The following is an 11,963-nucleotide window of genomic DNA, read 5'->3' as shown; positions in this document are numbered from 1 at the left end:
ATCATGAGGACACAGAACCTTTTTTAAGAAAAGCCAAAGTAATATAAAACAATTGAGCTGACACTTTCACACGTGAGGTCAGGGCCCGAATTTTGTCAGACAGAAAGTATATACAGAGAGAGTCCAGTCCTAGACTTCAGGGCTGTCATCACCCTGTTCACTGCATTAAACATGCTGTTCCATAAAAAATGAGCTCAGTGATGATCTGATATGATTATCAGTGATGATTACTGCTCCTTGAGCAAAGAATAATCAGGTGCAGGAAGGTACACACACCTTCACCAAATAACAACACTACGAAAGAAAAAAAAAAAAGAGAGAGAGAGAGAGAACAGACGCTTATGTGTATCAGCTCAAAAGATATGCTCCAAATGCAAACCCTAATTTCATAGCTTAAAGGACTCAGCCTAATAGAACCTCCTTTCCATTTTCACCTGTTACACTGTGAGGGGATATGTATTGGATAAAGTGCCACCTTTGAATGCACCTTTCAGGACTGCTTTGAAATGACACAATTAAAAGGACCAAAATCAATGGAAATGCCACCGAATTATTATTTTTTAAAAAGCAAAAAAACTGCAATAAAACAAGTACAGATAACAAAAAACAAACCCCAAAAAAGACACCCCCCCCCACCCCCCCCCCCCCCAAAAAACAACCCAAAACCCCACAAAAAATTAATCTGTTCTCCTTTTGATAAAAACCCGCACGGATCAAGCGCCATAAATTCACATACAAATATTATCTATCGCTAAAATGACAGGAGATGACACAAAGCAAACAAAACATGACACAGAGGCAAATCAGCAGTCGCCGATGTTATTCTGAATACTAAGAAGGTTCCTTTTTTTTTTTTTTTTGCATAGCATCATTCCAAGAACAATGGAGGGACTGAGGAGGGATTATGGGCTGATTTGTCCCATTTTTATTACCTTGGGATAAGCAACAGCTGGAGAGCAGCTCCACAGCTCAGTATTTAGAGCAGACTATTCCATCAGATTGTATCAACTGCTCTGAAATAAGATTGAATGAATCAACTAAGAAATGATGGCTTTATGTCTTTGGACTTCTCTGTAGTTTGGACATAGCCAGTAAAATGAAAGCTGACGGCGTGGCCGTTATTTCAAATCTCTGTCATTGTGGCTCTCTGATCACCAGCAGTGATTTTTCCCCCCCTCAAAACTACAAAAAACATGTAGCTGGCATTGGTTTTTGAAGAGCTGGTTAAAAGGGCAAAGTTTACAGCCTTTACTCTAGAATTAAAACACATTCAATCTGATTTTTTCTCCTGAACGCAGCAAATTAAATGACAGCAAAGTTTTTCTCTAACATGTTACATTTTTTAGGATGAGCTTCAAAGTGGGTTCATCTTTTCAGTAAATGTAACTAATATGTGAGCTATATGGTGTTATGGTCCACATAACCCCAGAAAATCTGAGATTCTTTTTTAATATACAAGTATGGTTCATTCCATAAATGCCTGAATACTGTGGGCAGATAAGGTTAAAACTGAGGTTTACTACCAGAATAAGTATGCTTGGTGTTTGAAAAGGCAGCAATTGATTTAACAAAGAAAAGGCTGTGTGTCAGCACACGTAGACGGGAAAAACGGAAGAATTCGTCCATGAACTACTTCTGCTTTCATAAAACACAAGCTGAAGCTTTTGTCCTTTAACATGACTGCAAAATCTGTGGAGCAGATCTTAACATGAAACATCTCAGAACCTGAAATGAAAAAGAAAGGATTTCTAAAATCAAAAGACAGAAAACTTGTGACAAAACTGAGAAACTGAGATAAACAGACCGTTTATCTCAGTTTCTCACTTATTAAAAAATAACTAGTTTTAATAAGTGAGCAAATAAAAGCAAACTATGCCACAAATCGACGGTTAAGAGATTACATTACTTTGGTACTAAATCAGCACCTCTGTGGCCTGATTTCAACAGGAACTGTATAATTTGAATTTACCTAAGCTGACATCTTTGGCAAGTTTCCCAACCAAACTGCTTGTGTCCAAGGACAGGGCACACAAAAAACATACAACCAACAAATGTCTAACAAGTATGGATGAGTAAGGTTGTGGTGTGGGAGTCTTTAGGTTTGTTCAACACAACCGGCATGGAGCCGTTTCACAGAACAAGACACACCCTGCTGTGCAAACAGCAGCTCCTCATGCTGTTTCTATATTTCAGGATGATTACACCTTCAAACCAAAAAGAGTTTCATGAAAAGTACCTGGAACATTTCAGGATGGATTAAAGCACCTCTGAAAGCACAGGTGGCCCTTCCTCACTGCCTGCTTGATGAAGTGCGATGAGTTCCCTTTGTTTTTCTACAGCACTGCATGTCCGCAGGATGGATAAAAAAATAATAATAAAAAAAAAAGACTAAAACAACAATGAAAAAAAAAAAGAGAAAAAAAACCACACACACGGGAAGTTGTGCACACAAGTGGTATGTACACAAATGAACACCAAACACAAACACACTTTACGTACACTGCACGCCACTTCTGCTCGAATCTGTTAAAAGTGGAAGAGATGAGAAGCCCCAGACTATAACAAAAGTGCTCTTTTGCACAATTTATAAATTTTTTTCCTGTCTTTATTGTACAACTTTGCAGTTTAATAATGACGAATGACAAGTGACGTTCCCCACACTACTCCCTGGCTCGATTCACAAATGGACGTCAGGGTTACAATGGACTGTATGCCCGTGTCTGACATCCCAGGAAGACTACTTTGGTATGCACTGAGTTAAATGTAACCCTTTTGGTCTTACCAACGGAAAAACATTTTCAAGCTGAAAATCAAGCCTCTTTTCCAAGACCCACTTCTTTGCAATGACTATTCATTTGTTTTCTATTAGGCGACGGCCAAAGTGTTTTGAATATATCGTTAGCTTCATAGCATAAGTGCCTAAGTCATTGACTTAGTCAAATGACTTAGGCAATTATGCTATGAAGCTAACGATATATTCAAAGAAGATTAATGATTCACACTTCCAGTGTGACCCTTGTCGATCCCTTGTTGTTTTAATAAAATAAATAAATAAAAGAAAATAGTCTACACTGCACTGTTCTTGGATGTCTGGAATATGACTAAATCCTATCTTACTGCTGTACTTTTTGTCATTGAAAGAAATAAAAATATATGACTGGCACAAAATAAATAGTATCCCATAAACCTAAAGCCTTGAATCTAAAATTTTTTAAAGCAAAAAAATATATATAAAAACAAATAGACTAGTAAAATATTAATCTGCTTAGGCCTGTTCATTTGAATGCTGCAGTGCATTAAATGTCTACAACACGACTAAATTAGACCAAGAACACCACAGTTGAAATTTGTGGGCATGGGTCTGGAACAGATGACTAAACACCAAAATCAGGTCATGTCAACTAGCGATGTACTTTGGAAAAAAACCAAGACAAGTACTGTTAACCAAGTATTTAGAACAACGTGAATTTAAAAAATAAAGCACAGTCAAATCGTGCCTTCACCAGATGGAAAAACCATTCATGGACACTTCATCTGAAAGTAGATATCAGCAGCCAGAGATAAGACATCCGAAGCAACATTAGTAGCCTACAAATGATCACTAAACGCTCCACGATGTGAAACCATAGAAAGTCAAAAAACTGACCTGTCTTTCAGGTCTTAAATGTTACGGCAAAGCAGAAGCGCCTTAAACCTGCTTTATTAACAGCCACTAGGGGGCGATACACATGGTTACAAAAAGACATCCAGTTCTATGTCTGACTGTAAACCTGCTCTTACAGACTTTATAGACTCAGTTTCTCATTTCAAGTCATACAGATTGTTTTTCTTACAAAAAGTTCATATTATATTAAGATTTATCAAAGCCTTCATTGCACAGGCATTATTGCATGCAACTACCTGACAAGTACCAGTTGCGAGAAAAAGTAGCACTCACGAAGGCCAACAGACTGGTCAGTGACCCTCTGGTAACCTGGATACTAGGGACCAATGGGCACAATTAGTGGTCAGTGGTTGCTGGCAGTGGTAATATTAAGTTGGTTCACAAAGAGGTATACGAAACCACACCACAAACCTCTACACAATTGCTTTGGTAGCAGGTTGCACCAGTTGCCTGTGTGGAAGATGCAGATTTTCTTGCCAGCCAGTTGCAAAGGTCGCGCCAAGTGGAAACGTGAAGAGTACAATGCAAATCAGAAATGGAAGCTGTACGCTATTAAAGTAAAAGTTGCGCCTTTGGAAATGTTTTAGCAGTAAGGTACAGCTTTTACCTTGAAGGTGAATTTTCTGTGAAACTTATAAGCAAGTGTTTGCAGACAAGTCTGCATCTTCCATACAAACTACCTGCAATCACAGCACTGGTTACCATCTCTATGGTTTAGGACGTTTTACACTCAGGCCTGCCCGCTACATCCATCTTGCATACAGTGTGTGTATGGAACTGAGAGGGAAATAAAAAGCAATACACAATCACCCTATATTAACCTGTGTTAAGTGGAGAATTACACTTATTTTAGGAAAGGTCCAAAAAACCATTTGTTGCTATTGGTTTTTTCACACACACCCCCCACCACCCATTCATGAGTTCAATTCTGAAACAACAACAATTGAAAAAAGACAAAAAAAGAAAAGAAAACTAGTATAAAGTATTTTAAGTGAAGAAAAAAAAAATACTTCCAGTGTAACTGAACTACTAGAAGAAAAAAAAGAATTATACTTATTCTACTTATATTTATTATGTCAGGTTTAAGTTGGATAGCTATCTGTGAAATGTAGTTTCAGTAACACTATCGTTTTCAGTCCCCCCACTCTCACTCCCACTGCAATTCAAATGAGATCCAGCCAGAGACAGTTGGGAATCCTACCGTGCTTCCCACACCCAACTGACCAGCCAGTGGAGTGCTCCACGAGAGCCAGCCAAACTGCCAGCATGTCCCTGAGCAACCAGGGGAGCCATTGTTGTTCAGGGTCAGGTTACAACTTCACCACGTGGCCCCACCCTGCTCTCTTGGCAGTTCACTGCTGTTTTGAACAAAGTTGTCTCCTAATGAAGGGTTCCTTGACATGGATATCAAGAGAATCCCGTTGGAGAAGGAGGGGAGAGAGATGGCCAGGGAGGAGAGTGGGAGAGAAATAAAAACAACCCTTGTACACAACCAGAATTTGCCTCAGAGTTCACTGTGTCTTTTCAGGCAGTCAGTCCCTGCACCACACCAAGTTAATGGGTGAGATTGTGTAACTGCTTTCATCTAGTCAGCTGGGGCTCTAACAGACAGCGACTGAGCTGCTCAGATCCTCCTCTGAGCCGAGCTTCAAGGGCAGCCATTTTAGGAGCTGACTATGTGCGCTTAGGTGTTCAGCCAGCACACAACATGGACCCACAGATCTGATCCTCTTCCTCAAAGGCAGGCAGCCTGTCGCTGGAGAGCTGCTGACAGAAATCTATCTGCCAGATGTACAGTACTATACCCGAGCTCTCTGCCCACACGGCTCAGCAGAAAACATCTCACGCTCTTGCCAGCCTGACTTTGTGCAGTCTTTTCATTTCTCGGCGACATTATCTCTCACATCAAGAGATTCTCGGAGAAATGCTGGATGTCCCTCTCTAAAAGGAAGAAAGCGGAGGTCAGAGCAAGCGGCATCCACCGCCACTCTGCGGAGCAAAATACGGCAAAAGCATTTTGCGGAAGCCGCCAGCAACGTTCCACAAGGGGGTCTAAAAATGTGAGGCATGTCTGAACTTCTTTATCTCAGAGCGCTCTGCAACCCTGAGCCCTGAGGAGACAGGGGCACACAGAAGCAAAAAGGGAAGAGCAGATCTGAGAGGGAAAGGACGAGAAGGGAAGGGAAGGGTGGGAGGCGGTGAAAGTGCATGACGGAGCCACCTGGAAGACCTTCAGTGCAAGCAAAAGAGGACAAAGCCATCAGACTGGGCTCCCCAGATTCCAAAGTCTACTGACATTTGTTAATCACCAACCGGTCTCACTGCATTGGCAAGCTCTGCCAGCAGTCACACCCTCTACTCAAAATGGCTTACAGCAGCTGCTCTGTCTGAAAGAGGGCCTTTGAATAAGCCAGCATTAAGCTGATTAGGAGTACAGAGGTTTGTCCTTAACTGTTGGTTAGCGCAACCATCTCATGCTGTCTGGGAGAGAGAAGTCCACAGATGTGTTAAATTATTATATGGCATGCATCCTGGCGACAGAGAAGTCATCTGGCAAGCAAGGCAGGATGTGCATCTCGTCAACCTGCACATCCTCAATAATTAATGACCCAGTGAATGAAAACGACAGCCTGATTTTTTAAAGGGGAAAAAAAATGATAGTGGCAATAACAGCAGGTAGCCAGAATCATGGAAATGTATTTATTCGTGTTTTCTGCAGAGTTTAGATGACCACAACAGAGAAGAAATCAATATGTTTAATTTTAGAAAATTTTAAAAGCAGAGAGACAGAAATGTGTAGGAAACCACACAATACTCCAAATCCTGATCTCTTTAGCCCGCAGTGCTTCACCAGGGTTTACCCAGAAGAAAAAGGAAAAGCCGGAGAAAGATCTCATTGTGTCTCGCAGAGGAGAAAACGTTGCGTCATGATACCAGTGAGAATTTGGCCTCTTGCACAAACAAGAGAAAGAGAGATCTGGAGATCAAGATGTCTACTCCCATCCTCTGATGTCAGCGGACCCGGAGAACTCAAGACACCGGATCAGAGTGTGTGCTTTAAGAGTTTCTCAAACACAAATAGCACGCAACATCTAACACAGCTATGAGTAACTCATAAAATAAACAAGTTACTGCCCGTCACAGGTTTGAGGGAAAACAAAGCAAGACGCTGAAATATAAACAATAAAATAAACATGGATTCAACTGTCGAGCTTCTCTATACAGATGTTTGTTTGCTACATGGGGCAAAGATTACAGAGATTATCGAGGCGTATTATGTCATCTAAATCTAATTTACCATTAAAATATAGTTTTTTCCTGGTATTTATTATGAGACACAGTAAATGTAAAGTTTGATTTTCCCATTCGCACTCCAGTTGTGGAGGTAATGGACCGTGATGCTGCTTACAAACCACCAGAAAAATCAAGAAGAAGAGCAAAATGTTAGCAAAGGTAATATTCACCAGAGCACACTCAGCAAATGAGTGAAAAACAGTGAATTTGTCAAACTCAAGCACGTTAATAGTAGTTAAGTAATGGCCAAACACAGCAGCAGCAGGAGCAGACCATTCACAGCCATGTCTTAGTTTTCAGGATTACAATAGTTGCTTTGAATGTTTGGAACTAGCTTAAGAACCTGACAAATCTTCTTCACAGCAGTGATACTTCAGTTCGTCTCATTATTGCTACCTTAGTGACTCTGTCACAACACCCAGCCAGTTTTAACAGCCTTTAGTAACTTTTTCTAAAAATGCACCAAGCGTCATATGTAATGTTTCCATCGTGTAATGGTTAGCACATTTGCCTCCTTGCCAGGAACCACACCCAGCCTAAGGGTTCACAAAGTACACCTAGCCACAAATCTAGTCCAGATAAATGGGACGTTAGAGGAAAAGGAAATAAAATTCAATAAAATCTGCACCTTTCCATCCCTCCTTCATGAGCAGTCTTTCTACCCTGCCAGAAGTCACCTCTGAGAAGTAGACCTTTTTCTTACTCATTCAGCGTGCTGCAGCACCCAACACCGGTACAACAACATCACCAGCGGAGCTTTAAATATTCACAGTTAGCTACCACTTTAGCAAGCAGTAGTATATCGAAAATAATGGAAGAGACAGTGTACAAAATGTACCTGCAGTTGCAAGATTATATGCATTCAGCAGAAAACCATGCTGAGCTGTCGCTGCTTAACAGCAACTTGCCAAGACTGTTAAGTTTACACCTAAAACATCAAAAACCTTGCATCAACTTGGACATATCGGGCGTACAGCAGACTGCAGTGACTCTCACTAATAGAAGATTAGTTCACCCAAGTGAAATCTTTGCTTTATTTTATGGGGTTTTTTTTCCACAAGGAGTCAAATTTTGCAGCTCTTTGCTATGATTGTTTTATCATAAAGCCACAGAGCCACAAGAGACAAGACTTCTGCTGCACACCACTACAAAACAAGCAGGTTCATAACCAGCAGCGTCTGCATGCTGGCACACTGACTCTGTGAAAATAACTCATATTTATATCCAATAATAGGTTTTCACAAGGATGACAAAAAGACTGCCTTTACAAAAAAAAAAAAAAAGAAAGAAAAAAATCAGTAATCTCTTCTTCAACATTTTCCTCTCAGTAGTCTATACACACCTGTCTTTTGAACATTATTCATGAAATATGGCAGGTTGCGGCAGAGTGCTGCTGCAATAGAAAGATTTAATCAAGAGTATTAAACAATATGATATTCAGCCAAAAAGAATGAATCTGACAATGAGAACTTAAATTCCAACGTTTATCTCACAAGTTTGCCGTCAATCTTGACATATGCTTGCTTTTTTCTTTAAAGAGTTGGTCATACCAGATTTTGACTTTTAAGTTTGTTAGAATTACACAACTTGGTTTTTTTTTCTGAAATATTTCATTTTCATTTATATGTGCACATTTCAATAAGTCACTGGCAGAAGATAAAGAAATGAGGGGAGGCTCGAGGGTTCTGCACAGTACTATATAAATCACTGTAACTAGAACCTGAGTTGAATTGAAACAAAGTGAAGCTGCAAGCACATCATGCACACCGACATACAGCTGAAATAAACCTTTTTATTAGTTTATCTGTTTACTGATTGTTTGAACTGTGAAATCCAAGGAGAGCATGACCATCAAAATCTCTCTATGAATTTTAACCCACTTTTCCCTGCATATCATGTCAGGTTCTGTGATATGTTTATGCCTTCTTGCACACACAGCATGTTTAAGATGTCTACCCAGAGACTTTGAATGTTCTTCAATTCAGGGGACTATGAAGGCCACTCCAAAGCTTCAGCCTGAGTTTCTTTAAGTAGGTCATGCTAGATTTTAAAGGTATGCTTTGGAAACTCGTCTCGATGTGGGAACCTGTCTCTTTTCAGTTTCACATTTATTTTTATTTTTTTTGAATGACTGCATGACTGACGCATCCAGACTGTTCTATATTTAAGTGCAATCCAATCGTCCTCATATCTGTGCAGTGTTGTCTGTTGCAATGGGTTACAGACAATGCTAAAGCAGAATATTTCTTCTCCCAAGCTAAACAATTGGCAAGCTATACGCAATTTAATCTTCATGCGTCCACCGTTTTCCAAAATAACGTGCTTTTGCAGGTGTTTTGCATGCTTCCCATGTCGATTTTTGTGAGGTTTCCTGATGACTCTTCCGTGTAGACCCTGTTTTTGCAAGCAGCTCTATACAGAGGAATGGTGCCCCGATCTCATGTGGGAAGGTTCAGCTGACACATTCAATACAGATTTTGCTTTTTGCATTTTTCTAAGTCCCGACTTCCTCTGTTAAGAGAAACTACTCACCGGGCTTTTTTTTCAGATCCTCAATTATTAATTCAAATGACGATTCTTGAGCCATCTTACAAGTCTTGACAAGTCAATGACTGTCTAGTTATTCCCTAAAGCCTTTGGTAGTTGTGTTTGGGTTTTTTTCCACATGAAGAAAGTTTAAAAATGTAGTCAAATTTAGTCAAACACAACTGCAGCACTGTGAGGCCAAATGAACAAATGGATCAGACACTTGGGAGAATTATGACTGGCATATAATATGTAAGAAAATTTTAACTGCAGCTGTAACTTTTCATCTTGGTTTTAATTCAGGCAATACTTTTTAAACGATACCACCATTGTGTCCTCAGGCTTTCAAGCTTGTCTGATGAATTTAACTGTTAATCCCCCCCTGCTCCTTTGCATGCTTTCCCGCTCATCTTTAATGGAACATATTTTAAGTTTAGTAAACATTGAACTACAACATTTGTTTCTGAATGGGGCACTTCTACTTACATGTCTAAATCGACACAGATAAAATATAAAAATCAAGCATGTATGTATACAGACTGCTTCTGCAAACATTAGTGAAAGAATGGGTCACTCTCAGGAGTGAATTCCACCTTGGTACCATGAAAGGATGCCACCTGTGTAACAAGCCCAGTCGTGAAAGTGAAAGCGACTGGGAAATGACAGCAAGTCAGACATGAAGTGATAGGCCGTGTAAAAGCACAGAGAGGGATCAGGGGATGTTGAGTGTGCAGAGGTTGCTGACTTCCTGCAGAGTCGGTTGCCACAGACCTCCAAACTTCATGTGGCCTTGAGATCATCTCCATGTGTAGAAAGCTTCATGGAATGAATTTCCATGGCTGAGCAGCTGCATCCAAGCCTTACGTCACCAAGTGCAATGCAAAGCGTTGGATGCAGTGGTGTAAAGCACTGCATCCGCCACTGGACTCTAGAGCAGTGGAGATGTGCTCTCTGGAGTGACGAATCACTCTTCTCCACCTGGCAACCAAATGGAAGAGTCTGGGTTTGGCAGTTGCCATGAGAACGCGACTTGTCTGACTGCACTTTGCCAAGTGTAGAGTTTGGTGGAGGGGAGCAGGGGGGTTAACGGTGTGGGGTTGTTTTTCAGAAGTTGGGCTCGTCCCTTTAGTTCCAATGAAAGAAACTCTTCATGCTTCAGCACACCAAGACATTTTAGACAATGTCATGCCTCCAACATTGTAGGAACAGTTTGGGAAGCATCAGCGCACCAAACGCAGCATCCATAAAATCATGGATGAGTTTGGTGTAGAAGAACTTGACTGGCCTGAGTCCTGATCTCAACCCATGGAACACCTCTGGGATGACTCAAGTTTATACAGGAATGAGGGCATTGTGAATGAATGTATGGTTCATGATTTTGCTTGGAAAAAGAAAAAGGATTTTGTCTCCATTTTCATCTCAGTACATACACATTAAATTTTTTTTTTTTTAGAAGACCTCTTTCCTGCCTAACAGTTCCTTAACATTGCAAGTCAGTCTTTATAAGTGGAGGCTCAAATTATCTTCGTGAAATCAACTGATGCAAGTGTGGGTCAAGTCAAGCAGCAGCAGGAAATATTTATTTTGGCACCAAACTGTTAAACCTTTTCTTTACCTGATACTGTGAGACTTTGAAACCAGAAAACCAACAATGTAAGGCCTCAGATTCATTTTTTGCGGTCATATTACACCTGTTCACGCACTGTAATCATTAGACGGAGTATTAGATCCCGTTGGTCTTTTATTGTTAAATTATTTACCAGCTGTTTTGACACAAACAGGAAAACCAGCTCGGCTGATGTAAAGCAGTAGTGACTTAATGAAGCTTGGCAGTTTGATGATGATGAACCATATTTAAATGGACAAACTTGATTTGGTGCCTAATGTGGTGGAGAACAGTTAAATAAAAAAAACATCTGAAGCTCCTATTTAAATTAGACTGAAACTTCCTGAAAGCAAATATTTGATGCTTAATTAAATAATTCAAGCAAAAATGCCAGTGTATATACCGTGACGATTTGCTGACTTGCTCGATCATATTTGAGATTATATTGCCTGAAAACAATGCAACCAATCTAAAAAATGTCACAATTTGCTTTTAAGAAACTGGAAAAGGTCCTTCTCACTTTTTTCTAACAACCTTGTAGACTAGAGATCGCCTAAAAGTGAAACAAATAATGGTTGTTATCTTTCAGCAATGTGCACACAAAAGTAGGGGGTATATTAATATATTAAGAGCTCATGTTACCTGGCATATGTATGTTGAAAAGAGCAAAACTGAAATGGACAGCTTTAATGAACCGAACATCCGGGAACTTTTTTTTTTTTTTTTTTTTAAATCTCTACAGACTTGTCAGGAGCACCTTTAAACAAACAGCCTTGTTGCTTACCAATCGGACATGGTACATACAGATGGACAATGGGATAAATCATGAATCAGTACCATGGTGTTGGAAGACTTGTTACAGCAAGTCTGATT

At 40.1% G+C, this 11,963-nt stretch overlaps 1 protein-coding gene across 1 annotated transcript in view; it reads right to left on the bottom strand.

Annotated features, from left to right (window-relative positions):
* Nucleotides 1–11,963, bottom strand: part of znf462 (zinc finger protein 462) — a 57,396-nt gene that overhangs the window by 29,799 nt on the left and 15,634 nt on the right. The gene's annotated exons all lie outside the window — the stretch shown is intronic.

The sequence above is a fragment of the Copadichromis virginalis genome, linkage group LG7 (genome assembly GCF_057382275.1).
Source record: "Copadichromis virginalis isolate Kocher_CV1m ecotype Utaka linkage group LG7, C_Virginalis_male_GT1.1, whole genome shotgun sequence".
Taxonomy (NCBI): domain Eukaryota; kingdom Metazoa; phylum Chordata; class Actinopteri; order Cichliformes; family Cichlidae; genus Copadichromis; species Copadichromis virginalis.
The sequence above is the reverse complement of the archived record's forward strand: the minus strand, read 5'-3'. Positions and strand labels throughout refer to the sequence as shown.